The sequence below is a fragment of the Moschus berezovskii genome, chromosome 8 (genome assembly GCF_049115385.1).
Source record: "Moschus berezovskii isolate FMDL1 chromosome 8, NW_MosBer_1.0, whole genome shotgun sequence".
Taxonomy (NCBI): domain Eukaryota; kingdom Metazoa; phylum Chordata; class Mammalia; order Artiodactyla; family Moschidae; genus Moschus; species Moschus berezovskii.
Window position 1 is genome coordinate 33,277,270 of NC_142467.1, and position 15,060 is coordinate 33,292,329.

The following is a 15,060-nucleotide window of genomic DNA, read 5'->3' on the forward strand; positions in this document are numbered from 1 at the left end:
ATCTCAACAAACATTTTGAAAAGAAAGGGGAAAAATGACTGCTTCCATTTCCCTTGATTGTTCAGCTCCACAATTGACACTGAGTTAGAGGAAAGTACTTCCATCAACTTCTTTTGGATGACAAGAACATTAAAAATTAAAAAAAAACACGCAAAATATTGTTTTAAATTTATCATCCATCCAAATTATGTGCAATCCTTTGTTTTCAAATCTTACTTAACAGTTTATCCCTATCAACTTTTTTTCTGATTGTTTTATGGCACTTTTCTCCTTAATCCCTTTTTTTAGACTTAATTCTTTGCTGCTCTTTGAGGTCAATGTGCATTCTCTCATCTCAGAGCCTCTATACTCACTGTTTCTCCAATGGAATATTCTTACTCCTAGAGAGGCCCTCTTAAACCACTCTAACCAGTTTCAATCTTTTTATTCTGCTTTACTTTTTCTTTATAGAGTTATAATTTTCTGCCATTATACTGTATGTTTAGTTACTTAATTGCTTATTGTCTGATGTTTCACTGTAATATAAGTTCCTTAATTCAGCACTGTATGCAAAGAAAGCAGAAGCATAGCTTATGTCTTCATAGTACAAGTATTTGCAATAGGGGATTCTGATGGGTGGAATAATGCCCTCTATAGGACAGTTTCAGATCCAATGACCACGTGTAGGATCAGTAGACCAACTCTGATTGGAGTTAACCATGAAGACTTAGCTTTTGTAACTGGTTCATAAGTTGTGTGTAGCAATAGAGGCAAATGTTGATAAAGGGGCATAATGATTAAATGATCTTCAAGTGACCTTCAAGTACCAACTGTGTAATTCTAAAAATTTCATTAAATTAACTTGTTCATTGGCTAAATGATTGTCAGCATGATACTGAATTTGTAAATTACTGGGTGTATGCTTGAATAACATCAGACTAGCATTTCTTAGTGACAAATAATATCCTAAAGCTCTTAATTGAAGAATGTTTCTTGATTAAATAAGCTTAAAAATGCTTTATACTAAGCAAGCCTTTGGAAAGTCAAAATATCTATAGCTTATAAAGCTTCTGAAAAGTCTTCCAGCAAGAAAGTATTGTTAATGCTTAAACAATCCACTTTATTTCCTCAGCAAACTAATTTTCATCTTCTAAAACAATATCCTCTGACTTCAGTTTAGAAAGCATGACTCTAGAGAGCATTCTTCTTGAAGGCAGGGGACTATTTTTTTAATTAATTGCCATATAATTCACACCTAGCCCAGTATAGGGAATGAATATAAAAAGGTTGAATGGGTAAATGTTGAAAGAGTTAATATTTTTTTTTCCTAGAGTCAAGGACAAATACAAAAAAAAAAAACAAAACAGTTTGAGGGCTACAAAAAGTTGACATATGGATATTAATAATAATATTAATAACATTAAACCACATATTTTATGATGAATATTGTGTATCTATTGACTTGCATCAGGAGACCATGATAGGTCATTTTTCCAAGCCTTGCGGCTAGCCTTCCTGAGATGAAAGGAAAACACCCCCATCCCTAGTAAAAGACTAAGTCTTCAATTGAAGATAAAACAAAAGATAGATTTTTAACACAGCAGTCACTTTTCATAAAATTATTTAAGGTTAGCATAATTTACCTGGATTTTATTGATAAGATGTATTCTCTAAAGCATTTATAGAGTTAGTACTGAAAGAGGGATGCAGTGTTTATGACTCGTATAATATCCAGGCCTTCATGTTAAATAATATTGCCCCAAATTGGGTCAGATTTCACTGATAAGGCCAGAAAAACTACACTGTGATTACTTATGTTTTCTAGTTTTCTCCTCATTTAAAAAACAAGGATGAATTAATCTTAAACCATATAGTAATGATATAAACTCATCAGACTGTGCTAGTCTAATATTCTTTAAAAGGACAGATAAGCAATAGGTAAAGTCTTTCATCTTAGTCATATGACAAGTATAAGAAATGGAACTTGAAGTGGTCCATTTTCAAGGCAAAGTAGTTGGTCTTGGGTGGAAAATTATTAACAATGGTTTTCCACTGAGAGCTAGCTACTTTTGTCCTGAAAATTACTGGCAAGCTCGTCTTGCCTGACAGCTTACACCAGAGAGACCCTAAGCTAACAGGATGTTTGGGAACAGATGAACTAAATCTTCTTGAGAAATGTGGACTTAGGATGGAAAGGGAAAAGAAAGAATGAGACAGGCAATGTCCAGGAAGACTGTAACCTCACAGTTAGCCAGCGAGGAACTGGGGAGGGATCTGCATGCCAGGGATTAAAAGTGCTTGCTGTAGCTGCCTCAGGTATCCCTGCCCATCAGACACCTGTTCTTCCAAGACCGTCATTAAAGCCCCGCTTCTCATTGCATATTGTGTCTACAAGTTCATTCTTTGGGTTTGGGCCAGTGGGTTTCTTTTCCCACATGAGGTTAATAATAGCTGTAATAGGAACAATGAGAGCAGCTCCCACTTACTAGCAACTATTATGTGTTAAGAACCAATTTATTTGTGTATGTTATTAGCTACTTCATTTAATGCAAATAATACTTAGTGGAGATCAGAAAATTAACCTGACCAATGAGTGATGCAGATTTTATACACATGCAGGTTTTTCTGACTCCAAAGTCTACATTGCTTGCTAGTGAAATGGGAAGTTTATAAGTAGGTTGTTGCAAAAACAACTGACGTATTTGGCAGGTAGGGTGTTCTTAAGAAGAAAGCCATAGGATAGGTTTCACAGGCTCCTTCTGTCATCTCCTTACCTAATATAATTCATCATGGCTCAAGGTAAGCATCCAGCATTTGAAAAGCAAAAATGGTTCCTTTTTTCTTTTCCTTGTTTGGAGTAGAAGTGAAGATGCCACGTTTATTTTTTAAATTACTCAAGTCAAAAACTCTAGTCATGGGAGACCTCTCTCACATCCTATGAGACTCATTAAAAAATTCTGTTGCCACTACCTTCAGAACACGTACACAGTTTGAAAATATGGCAACCTCTGCTGCTTTCATCCAGGTCCAACAGACTTGATTGGTCCTCTGGTAATTACAACAGCCCTCTAAATGCTTACCCTTTTGTTCACCCTGATTTATGCATGATTCTATTCTCAGTCTAACTCAAATTTTATAGGGCCTCCCTTATAAGTCATTGCAAACATTTTAGTTTTTAACTTTTGTGAGATAGGATGCCCTTGGCTGGTTTTGAGGAGAGATGGGCCATTACACAGGCTCTTTTCTGTGCTCAGAACATCTCAGGTAATGGCTGTGTCATATACCCTCTTCTCTTGGAAGACTCCTCTGCATAAGCGAAGGGCTGGTTCCCTCAGCTACGCAGGTGTATACTCAAATGTACTCTTCCTCTGTGTGGCCTCCTTGGCTACCATTTTTAAAAATTATACCCTCCCTTCACCGTGTCAGGCAATTGCCACACTTCCTCCTTCACTCCATGCCATGTATTGCCATCTAGCATTATGTACAATTTACCAATTTATTTTCTTTACTTTTTATCCCTTTTCCTTCAGAAGGTAAATGTTATGAAAGCAGAAATTTTTTTTTCTTTTGGTAGCTGCAGTATCCACATACACATCACTTAGAAGAGGACATAATACATAGTAAAGTCTCTTGATAAATATTTACTTTAATAAAGATGGATAGACCAACTGACTTCAAACAGAATAGCACTTGCCATACTTGCTTGGATCAGAATTCATCCAGAGCCTAATTTTTATTTTCCTTTAAAAAAATTAATAAAATACATAGCCTTAGAGTGATTCATTTATCTTTTATAAGTAGGGGATTATCATACTCTTGCCAGGTGTCAAATTCCAGATGCCACAGTATTAATCATACAGCAACTTACAAACCCCATGACTCCCAGGCTATGCCCTCATCTACCAGAGAACTGAAGGGAAGAAAATCTTAACAAACCTCACCAAGTTGAACTGTATGGCATTAATAGTTTTAATTTAGAGCAATACATTATTAGGAATAACTGCCAAAACTAGCAAGCAACAGAGTACACAGGGTGTCAGGACTTTGAACTAGAAAATGTTTAAGTTTCTCTTAAAACAGAGCGAAAGAATAGGGCTTCAGACAGCACTACAGAAATCAATTTGTAAAAGACAAGGTGCACACAAAAAAACTTGTCACATGTAAGGACACAACCTGGTCCCGCCATGTGCATGGTCATAGGTTTAAATGGTATACGCCCATTGCCTTGCTATATATACTATACACATATATATGTTTATACATATCCACATAAATACATTAAATATATGTGTAATATTGTTGTTATTGTTGTTGTTTAGTTGCTGAGTCATGTCTGCCTCCTTGGTGACCCCAGAAACTGTACCCCACCAGGCTCCTTTCTTCATGGGATTTTCCAGAAAGAATACTGGAGTGGGTTGCCATTACCTTATCCAAGGGATCTTCCTGATCCAGAGATTGAATCTGCAGGTGGATTTTTTTACCATTGAACCACCAAAATTGTTTGTTAGAATTTCACTTGGCTAACTTTTAACTACAAACCTTAACACAAATAAGCCACCTGTAAACAATCTTAATTTGCAGTATCCACTAAAACATGGTCCCAGTCGTATAGATAAACACAAGACCTAAACTATAGGAAAGAATTCTGTCTTAGAACGAAACTGCAATGAAGAGGGGCAGAGGCAATAAGGTGAAACCACAGCGAAAAAAAGGATTTAGGTTGGATCCCAAACAACTTACTGAATAAGGGACAGGGTTCATGAAAGTGAGTGCTGAGAGATTATGGAAGCTCTTCTTTTGAAGAGTGCAGTGAAACAGTACAACTTCCAAGCTTTATATTTTCACCTTGGGTATTTTTGTGGGCATTTAAGAATAGTACAGAGAGTACATCATGAGGAACGCTGGGCTGGAAGAAGCACAAGCTGGAATCAAGATTGCCGGGAGAAATATCAATAACCTCAGATATGCAGATGACACTACCCTTATGGCAGAAAGTGAAGAGGAACTCAAAAGCCTCTTGATGAAAGTGAAAGAGGAGAGTGAAAAGGTTGGCTTGAAGCTCAACATTCAGAAAACAAAGATCATGGCATCTGGTCCCGTCACTTCATGGGAAATAGATGGAAAAACAGTGGAAACAGTGTCAGACTTCGTTTTTTTGGGCTCCAAAATCACTGCAGATGCTGATTGCAGCCATGAAATTAAAAGACGCTTGCTCCTTGGAAGGAAAGTTATGACCAACCTTGATAGTATATTAAAAAGCAGAGACATTACTTTGCCAACCAAGGTCCGTCTAGTCAAGGCAATGGTTTTTCCCGTGGTCATGTATGGATGTGAGAGTTGGACTGTGAAGAAGGCTGATCGCCGAAGAATCGATGCTTTTGAACTGTGGTGTTGGAGAAGACTCTTGAGAGTCCCTTATACTGCAAGGAGATCCAACCAGTCCATTCTAGAGGAGATCAATCCTGGATGTTCATTGGAGGGACTGATGCTAAAGCTGAAACTGCAATACTTTGGCCACCTCATGCGACGAGTTGACTCACTGGAAAAGACTCTGATGCTGGGAAAGGTTGGGGGCGGGATGAGAAGGGGACGACGGAGAATGAGATGGCTGGATGGCATCACCGACTCGATGGACATGAGTTTGAGTGAACTCTGGGAGTTGGTGATGGACAGGGAGGCCTGGCGTGCTGTGATTCATGGGGTCGCGGAGAGTCGGACACGACTGAGCGACTGAACTGAACTGAACTGAACAGATCATGAAGAAAATGAAACGATTTATTTATAAAATAGGAACAATGTGGTTTAATGGTTAAAAATAGAGAAATCACCATAAGACCAGATTTCTTAGGACAAAGTCAAGTTGTTTCCCAATATTTCCAAGAGAAGTGAAAGACGCTCAGTTGTGTCCACGTCTTTGTGACCCCATGGACTATACAGTCCATGAAATTCTCTAGGCCAGAATACAGGACTGGGTAGCCTTTCCCTTCTCCAGGGGATCTTCCCAACCCAGGTCCCCCACGTTGCAGGCAGATTCTTTACCGGATAAGTCACAAGGGAAGCCCAAGAATGCTGGAGTGGGTAGCCTATCCCTTCTCCAGGGGATCTTCCCGACCCAGGAATCAAACCGGGGTCTCCTGCTTTACAGGCGGATTCTTTACCAACTTAGCTATCAGGGAATCCCTAACATTTCCAAAGTCATTGAATAACAATGACAAGGAAGAAGCTTTGGAACTTTCCTTTGGAATGGTTGTCCAAGGTAAAATCATTTCCAACTCTCCTGTCATCTCCAAATATATACAAATACTAGATAATCTTTTTAATAAAATATATTGTCAAGCCTGAGAGTAGTCATTGCTGCTGCTGCTGCTAAGTCGCGTCAGTCGTGTCCGACTCTGTGCGACCCCATAGATGGAAGCCCACCAGGCTCCCTCGTCCCTGGGATTCTCCAGGCAAGAACACTGGAGTGGGTTGCCATTTCCTTCTCCAATGCATGAAAGGGAAAAGGGAAAGTGAAGTCATACAGTCGTGTCTGACTCTTTGGGACCCCATGGACTGCAGCCTACCAGGCTCCTCCATCCATGGGATTTTCCAGGCAAGAGTACTGGAGTGGGATGCCATTGCCTTCTCCGAAGAGTAGTCATTCAGTTCAGTTCAGTTCAGTTCAGTCGCTCAGTCATGTCCGACTCTCTGCAACCCCATGAATCACAGCACGCCAGGCCTCCCTGTCCATCACCAACTCCCAGAGTTCACTCAAACTCATGTTCATCGAGTCGGTGATGCCATCCAGTCATCTCATTTTCTGTCGTCCCTGTCTCCTCCCACCCCCAATCCCTCCCAGCATCAGACTCTTTTCCAGTGAGTCAACTCGTCGCATGAGGTAGCCAAAGTATTGGAGTTTCAGCTTTAGCATCAGTCCTTCCAATGAACACCCTGGATTGATCTCCTTTAGAATGGACTGGTTGGATCTCCTTGCAGTTCAAGGGACTCCTAAGAGTCTTCTCCAACACCACAGTTCAAAAGCATCAATTCTTTGGCGATCAGCTTTATTCACAGTTCAAATTATCCAAAATCTAAGTACAAACTGGAAAGTCACAGATAGAGCAGGCATAAGTAATGGACTGCCAAAGAGATCAAATCAGTCAATCCTAAAGGAAATCAACCCTGAAGAATCATTGGAAGGGCTGATGCTGAAGCTGAAGCTCTAATATTTTGGCCACCTGATGCAAAGAGCTGATTCACTGGAAAAGACCATGATGATGAGAAAAATTGAGGGCAGGAGGAGAAACGAGTGGCAGAGGATAATATGGTTAGATAGCATCATTGACTCAGTGGGCATAAATCTGTTCAAACTCTGAGAGAATGTGAAGGACACGGAAGTCTGGTATGCTTCAGTCCATGGGCTCACAGTCAGACATGAATTCGTGAATAAACAACAACAAAATATTTAAGCTGTAAAGCTCTAGTCCCAAACAAAATTGTCCTGAAGTTACTCATATTAGGTTTTAGAGACATATATTATCTTTTTACTGAGCTTAAAACTGCTTCATACTAGAATCTGTCATTCATCTTTCTGTCTTTTATAATCACATTAAAATATTAACTTTTTCCACACAAAGTTATCCTCAGAAAACATTAAAACAATTGGTCAACTCAATTGCCACACTTTTAAGGAAATTCTTCAACTTAAACACCTTTATTTTCTTTTCACTGTTCCTCCTGAGTGATCATCTCTCAACTCTGTGTCTGTCTGTTATGTTCTGCCATTTGTCAATGTTGTTCAAGTCTGTGGTCCCAGCTGGAGGCCAGTTTCCCAGGTGTGGTAGGAACGCCTCAGAGTAAAGGACAGTCAGCCTAGCCCCTTCCCTACTCTGGAAACCATATTTTAAAGAATACAAGGGAAAACTGCATTTGTTTATTTTTAACTGTGTCAATTTATTAACTCTTGTTAATTGAGTTTTTAAACCAGAAATCACAATAAACTGTGGAACATTCTGAAAGAGATGGGAATACCAGACCACCTGACCTGCCTCTTGAGAACCCTGTATGCAGGTCAGGAAGCAACAGTTAGAACTGGACATGGAACAAAAGACTGGTTCCAAATAGGAAAAGGAGTACGTCAAGGTTGTATATTGTCACCCTGCTTATTTAACTTATATGCAGAGTACATCATGAGGAACGCTGGGCTGGAAGAAGCACAAGCTGGAATCAAGATTGCTGGGAGAAATATCAATAACCTCAGATATGCAGATGACACCACCCTTATTGCAGAAAGTGAAGAGGAACTCAAAAGCCTCTTGATGAAAGTGAAAGAGGAGAGTGAAAAGGTTGGCTTGAAGCTCAACATTCAGAAAACGAAGATCATGGCATCTGGTCTCATCACTTCTTGGGAAATAGATGGGGAAACAGTGGAAACCATGTCAGACTTTATTTTTTTGGGCTCCAAAATCACTGCAGATGCTGATTGCAGCCATGAAATTAAAAGACGCTTACTCCTTGGAAGGAAAGTTGTGACCAACCTAGATAGCATATTAAAAAGCAGAGACATTACTTTGCCAACCAAGGTCCGTCTAGTCAAGGCTATGGTTTTTCCCGTGGTCATGTATGGATGTGAGAGTTGGACTGTGAAGAAAGCTGATCGCCGAAGAATTGATGCTTTCGAACTGTGGTGCTGGAGAAGACTCTTGAGAGTCCCTTGGACTGCAAGGAGATCCAACCAGTCTTTTCTAGAGGAGATCAATCCTGGGTGTTCTTTGGAAGGACTGATGCTGAGGCTGAAACTCCAATACTTTGGCCACCTCATGCGACGAGTTGACTCACTGGAAAAGACTCTGATGCTGGGAGCGATTGGGGGTAGGAGGAGACGGGGACGACAGAGAATGAGGTGGCTGGATGGCATCACCGACTCGATGGACATGAGTTTGAGTGAACTCTGGGAGTTGGTGATGGACAGGGAGGCCTGGCATGCTGTGATTCATGGGGTCGCTAAGAGTCGGACACGACTGAGCGACTGAACTGAACTGAACTGAAACCAGAAACTCTTTTTACACTTATCATTTATAATGTATCTGATTGAAAGCAATGTTTCAAAGATAAGCGGACACACGTATTAAACACTGACAGATAGATCTATGTTTGAATCCCTTCTCTGTTTACTAGTTCTATGACCCTGTTGAGTTATTTAGCTTTTTAAAGCCTCAACCATGTAAGAAAAGTGTATAATGATTGGTTACAAAGCTCATGTTACTTGATTTTGGCAAAGTACTTACCAACATGCCATCACACTCAAAGAAAACATTTTTTGTTTTATTTTAAACATCTATTTATAATTCTTTTTTGACCCAAAGTAAAAACTTCCTTTCAACAAAACACAATCAACTAGAGAGTGATTACAGTTTTATACTGTGTCATAGGTCATCCTTGGTGTTTTCTTATCTCCTCACAATCATCTCTACACAAAAAGACTTTTTTTCTTTTTTGTAAATAGCCAGGTATATACTTAACTATATCATTAAAAAAAAAAGCCAAAAACAAAAATTGTCCAGTGACTCAGAGATTTTCAGTATACTGTAAAGAACTGAACTACATTTATGATAATTGAACTGTTATTCATCTACTAATCCCTGTGACAAACTGCTTTCCAAAATCAGTGCCTTTTTGAAATATGGAAACATCTCTTCAATTTCTCTGTTCATGAAGAGAGTGCAAATTAGGTGAAACTAAGATTTAAAATTGGGTTCTAGAAAATAGCTTTATATTTCTGATCTGCTATGCTTTCCCCCCTTATAAAATCAAGCAAATGCTTAAGCTTTAATTTCTTATTCTATAAAATGGGAACAATATTATCTCTACCCCACAGTTTTTATAAGGATTAAAAGAGAGTATACCTGAAATGTGTCTAGCACAGTGTTTTACATATAGTAAGCATCTATAAGTAACTGCTGCAATTTTGTAAATTTTCTTTTTTTTAACTTCATCAACTTCTTTAGTATCATTTACCTTAATTCACAAAATAATTTTTGATGTTATCAAAATAAAACTTTTTTATTCTTATCCTTATTCATAAATAGAATATGAAAAACAATAATTGGAGGCAGTTGAAAACAAATAATTTTGATATGAGAATATTCTACATGAAAAGACATAGTTTGTATTCTTTATTTTCTTTCTTGATTACATATGTGATTATCGTGCTGTCCCTGATAGCTCAGTTCATAAAGAATCCTCCTGCAATGAAGGAGACCCCGGTTCAATTCCTGGGTCAGGAAGATCTGCTGGCAAACGGATAGGCTACCCACTCCAGTATTCTGGGGCTTCCCTTGTGGCTCAGTTGGCAAAGAATCCACCTGCAATGCAGGACCTGGGTTTGATCCCTGGGTCAGGAAGATCCCCTGGGGAAGGGAAAGGCTACCCACTCCAGTATTTTGGCATAGAGAATTCCACTGGCTCTATAGGCTATGGGGTCCCAAAGAATCAGGCACAACTGAGCGACTTTCACTTTCATGGTGTCACAGATCAAGTAGAACCACAGCTTATATTTTTAAATATGGATTTGTGTTCATTTTGTTTCTTATCTCAAATAATATTTAGAAAGGAAGTGTCTTTTCTTGCAAATTTGTCAACAGTCCTTCTCTGATACATAAAGTGTTAAAGTGTTAGTCGCTCAGTCGTGTCCAACTCTTTACAACCCCATGGACTGTAGCCTACCAGGCTCCTCGGTCCATACATAAATATATTTCTAAATTCAGAGCACTTTGTTCTTTTGAAAATCACCATTTCTCCAAAGGAGGTTTACACCTTCAATTTTAGTGAGTGTCAGAGTCATGAGTGTTTAGAAGAGTCTATCTTGAAGAGAGAAGATGTAAACTGTTTCTTGTTCCTGGCAGAGTGTCTGAGAGTCAATAGTCATGAAAAGTAGCTGGTTCTTACTTGGCTCCTTTTAGAAAATATTTGGAAGAAGATGAAATGTGGTGTAAAACTTAGGGTTAACTTGTAATGGGAAAAGAACCTAGAGAACTACATTTGGAAACTTAGCAATCTCCAAAAATTTGAACTGTCGAATGTAGAGCAATCTTTCTTAACAGTTCATGTTGAATACAACCGATGAAATGAGCCCCAAAGAAGAAAAGATATCACCTACTTTAAAAGAGAAATGAAAACTGTTTTCAACTGTCATAAAACTCTTGTCAGATATGGAGACTGCAATTAACCTGATATACGTACAGAAGAATTGTTATAAAAGGTGTGATTATGCTGTGGATGAGTTATGTTGTTTAGCTTGTCGTGAAAACATAAAAATTAAATTTATAGCAGCACATATATTATTTTGTACTCCATAATTTATTATCTAGTATTTATAAAATTTATAACTAAGAGTCAACCAACAAATTTTATTTTTCTGTTTCATAAAAATCCATCTCTTTAACATATAAAAACTATTTGGCACTTGGAGAGAGAAAGAGAATGAAATGAGAGGATAAACACAGGTTTTCTTTCAGGATGGAGTAGTTCCACAAGCTACATTTTATAGCAATGAAAACAAGAGGCTCCTGATAAGGTTCTTCATCATCAATCTCCGTCTCCTTACCGGCACATGATCCATATGTACAGGGGTGAGTTTGCAGGCTTTTTGGCATGTATAATGTTGAATTTCTCAAGGAAATAACTTTTTGGTATATATATGTCTTAATCTATGTAATAGAATATTTCTAAATTAATTCTTATAATTGTTTTATGAGCTTCAGTGGCAAAATAACTAATCTAATTTCTTTAATACACTGAGATACTCAGCAAAAGGAATTCACACAAAAAAAGAAATAAAAGATCATCTGAGTTTGCATGACATAGAAAAGTTCTCCAAGCCATTTTCTGCTCAAAGGGGAATGTGGTTCTTTTACAACATAAATGAGATGATGTCTGACTTATGTTTAAGACCTTTCACTGACTACCCAGAAAAGTGAAAGTTGCTCAGCTGTGTCTGACTCCTTGCAACCCCATGGACTATACAGTCCATGGAATTCTCCAGGCCAGAATACTGAAGTGGGTAGCCTTTCCTTTCTCCAGGGAATCTTCCCAACCCAAGGATCAAACCCAAGTCTCCCACATTGCAGGCAGATTTTTTACCAACTGAGCCACAAGAGAAGTCCGCCTAGAAAATAATATTCAAACTTACAAAGACTTACAAGATTCCATTTGATCTTTTTATTCTGAATTTTCCCCCAATAGCATCTTAGTTCACTTACCCTACAACTCATTGATCTCTTCATTTCTTAGAACACACCAAGACACCATTTTTGTTTTTCTGTTTTTCATCTCCTCAAATTCTGTTTCCTCTGTCCAATTGTAGTGTGGCCCACTCTTTACCTCTCTGATTCATTCTCTATATTTGGGTTACAGAATAAATGTAACTTTCTCAGAGTAGTTCTCTGTTAGTGCTCAACAATGCCTGGACTTTAGTCCATTCCTAGGCCTATGGAGATCCTCCCCAGTCTTTGTGCAGTTCAGTAGGGTCAGGTGACTAGTTTTGGCAATGACATTGAACAGAAATGGCAAATATCACTTTCAGGTTGGGGCAGTGAAAACCTTTGGCCTGATTCTTAAGCCTCTTTTCCTTTTCAACACTGAACTGGTTCAGATATTGGAGCCCTAGGTAGACCACTGAGACACCACAAGAAAAGATGTCTTAGGGGGCTGGCTGGACAATAGCTAGGTTTTTGTGGACAAAAAAATAAACTTCTGTTATGTTAGGCCACTGAGATTTGGGGTTATTAGCTATGTTATTATAACTCTGGCCTAAGCAGAGCATCCCGATTAAATCAGCCATATTATTTTATATAGCACCTGTCAACAATTTTGTTGAAATTAAATATGTATGCATTTCTTATTAAATGTCTCCTTTCTCCTCTAGACCAGAGGTTAGCAAATATTTTTGGCAAAGTGATAATAAATATTTTAGGTTTTGTGGGCCTAAGATCTCTGTGTTAACTATTGAACTCTCATTTCAGTGTGAAAGCCGTCACAATATGTAAATGAATTAGTGTGTCTGTGTCCAAACAACTTTATTTATAAAAATAAATAATGAGTTTGACAGCTTTGGCCTGTGGGCTATATAGTTTGCCAACCATTGCTCTAGATTATCAAATCCACAGAGATAAGGAATATTTAAAAAAAGAAAATTATGATGATTTACTTTCACTTATCAGAGTGCCAGGCACATAGTAATCAAAGCTTGCTGAAAAGAATGAATGGATAAATGAAGTATGCTAACAGCAATCACTGCAAGATCAGGGTGTTTGAAGTTTTCCTAGTGCAGACTGATAAATGTATTAGATGGAAGCTATTTAGAATATCTCCTAATATCAGATTCCAGGCCCAGAGGCTATGGGTGGGTTTTAACCATCGGGTCTAGATTCATCCTTATATTCATCTATAATCCTTTTAGCATAAAATATAGGTGGATAAATGCATGAACTGTCTAGACTAGGATATAAAAAAGAAAAAAAAAAACAGGAACAAATACTCTTAATCCTAGAATATATTCAGTCCCAGACTAAATCTTTTAATATAGATTATTGAAGCGCATACAAGAAGTGTGAGACTAAAATGCTTTTACATGGCTTATTTTCTCTGACCCAACTATTTCTTTCTTCTTGAAAGTACTGACATTTTCTTCAACCATGCCATTGACATCATTTTAACTATGCCCAACTTTCCATACATTAATTAAACATATATATATATATATATATATGAAATGTGTGTTATGTGTGCTGTTGCTGCTGCTAAGTCTCTTCAGTCGTGTTCGACTCTGTGCGACCCCATAGATGGCAGCCCACCAGGCTCCTCTGTCCCTGGGATTCTCCAGGCAAGAATACTGGAGTGTGTGAGGCACTCTGAAAAATTCACATGCAAGCTCTCGTTTAATCCTTTCAGAACCCAACAGAAAAGACATTGTTAATGCTTATATTTCAAAATAAGGAAATGGAGATTTATAGATTTGAAGGGATTATTCCTACAGCAAAGCCAAGATGTGAATCTAAGTTATTAAAAAATGATTATAATTTCATAGTGTTTTATTTAAGTTATTGATGAAATAAATACTGAATATGATTATTTTGAAACAGAGAAATATTTTTTGTTTTAATCAAGAAAATGTCTCAATTTTCTTGATGACTTAAAAGACTTTTTCTAGGTACACTGATCAACCTCCTTATATGTTCTTGTCTGATATACTGATCTCAACTCCAGCAAAATAGTCAACTCTTCACATCTGATTTGGTACTAATAAACTATAAGCATAAGTAACTGCAATTTCTAAATAAAAAATTACTAGTGCTCTCTTTTTGCGAGTAGAGTAAAACCGCTAAACAGCAATATGGAAGGACAAATTTAATATTCAAGTTTTTCAATGAAAATTAATATTTTAATCATTCCAACTTGATACTATTAATGATACTATTAATGCATGAAAGGATTGGGAGGAAAGAGATTTATTGAATGCTAATATTTTTCTGAACACTTAGTTATATTTTTATAAATATTTGTGAGAATAGATTTGCAGACTTCATTAATTGCTAATGGAGAATTTGCTAGCCATTCTAGCTCTTCCACAATTTTGGGGAATAAAAGGTCATGACCATTTTCCAGATATTATTCATTCTGAATACATCTGCTTATAATTAGTAATAATAGACAATAGTGTCTTTCAAAATTATATGTCACTCTTAACACTTTCCTATTTTAAAAGGTTTGAAAGTTCATAGTATTGGGATTGTGCATAACAAAGACATTTGAATATTCAAATACCTCAAGTTTCAGTTTATAGAAATTTTGCTCACTATGGTGTCCTAGTTCCTTAAAATAAAACTTTCTTCAAAGTTGGGAGGGTTCAAAACCTTGTAAAGTAAATCTTTCAATGGAGTGAATTCTAGAATGGTTTATTTCTGCTTTTTGTGCAAATAAAAGGTTATAGTCTATATACTTAAAAAATTTTGTTTTGCCTGCCAAAAAATCTTAAATGAATATCCAGTATTAACTGTGTTATACATATACACTATTTCTATATTTCTCTATGTAGATAGATAT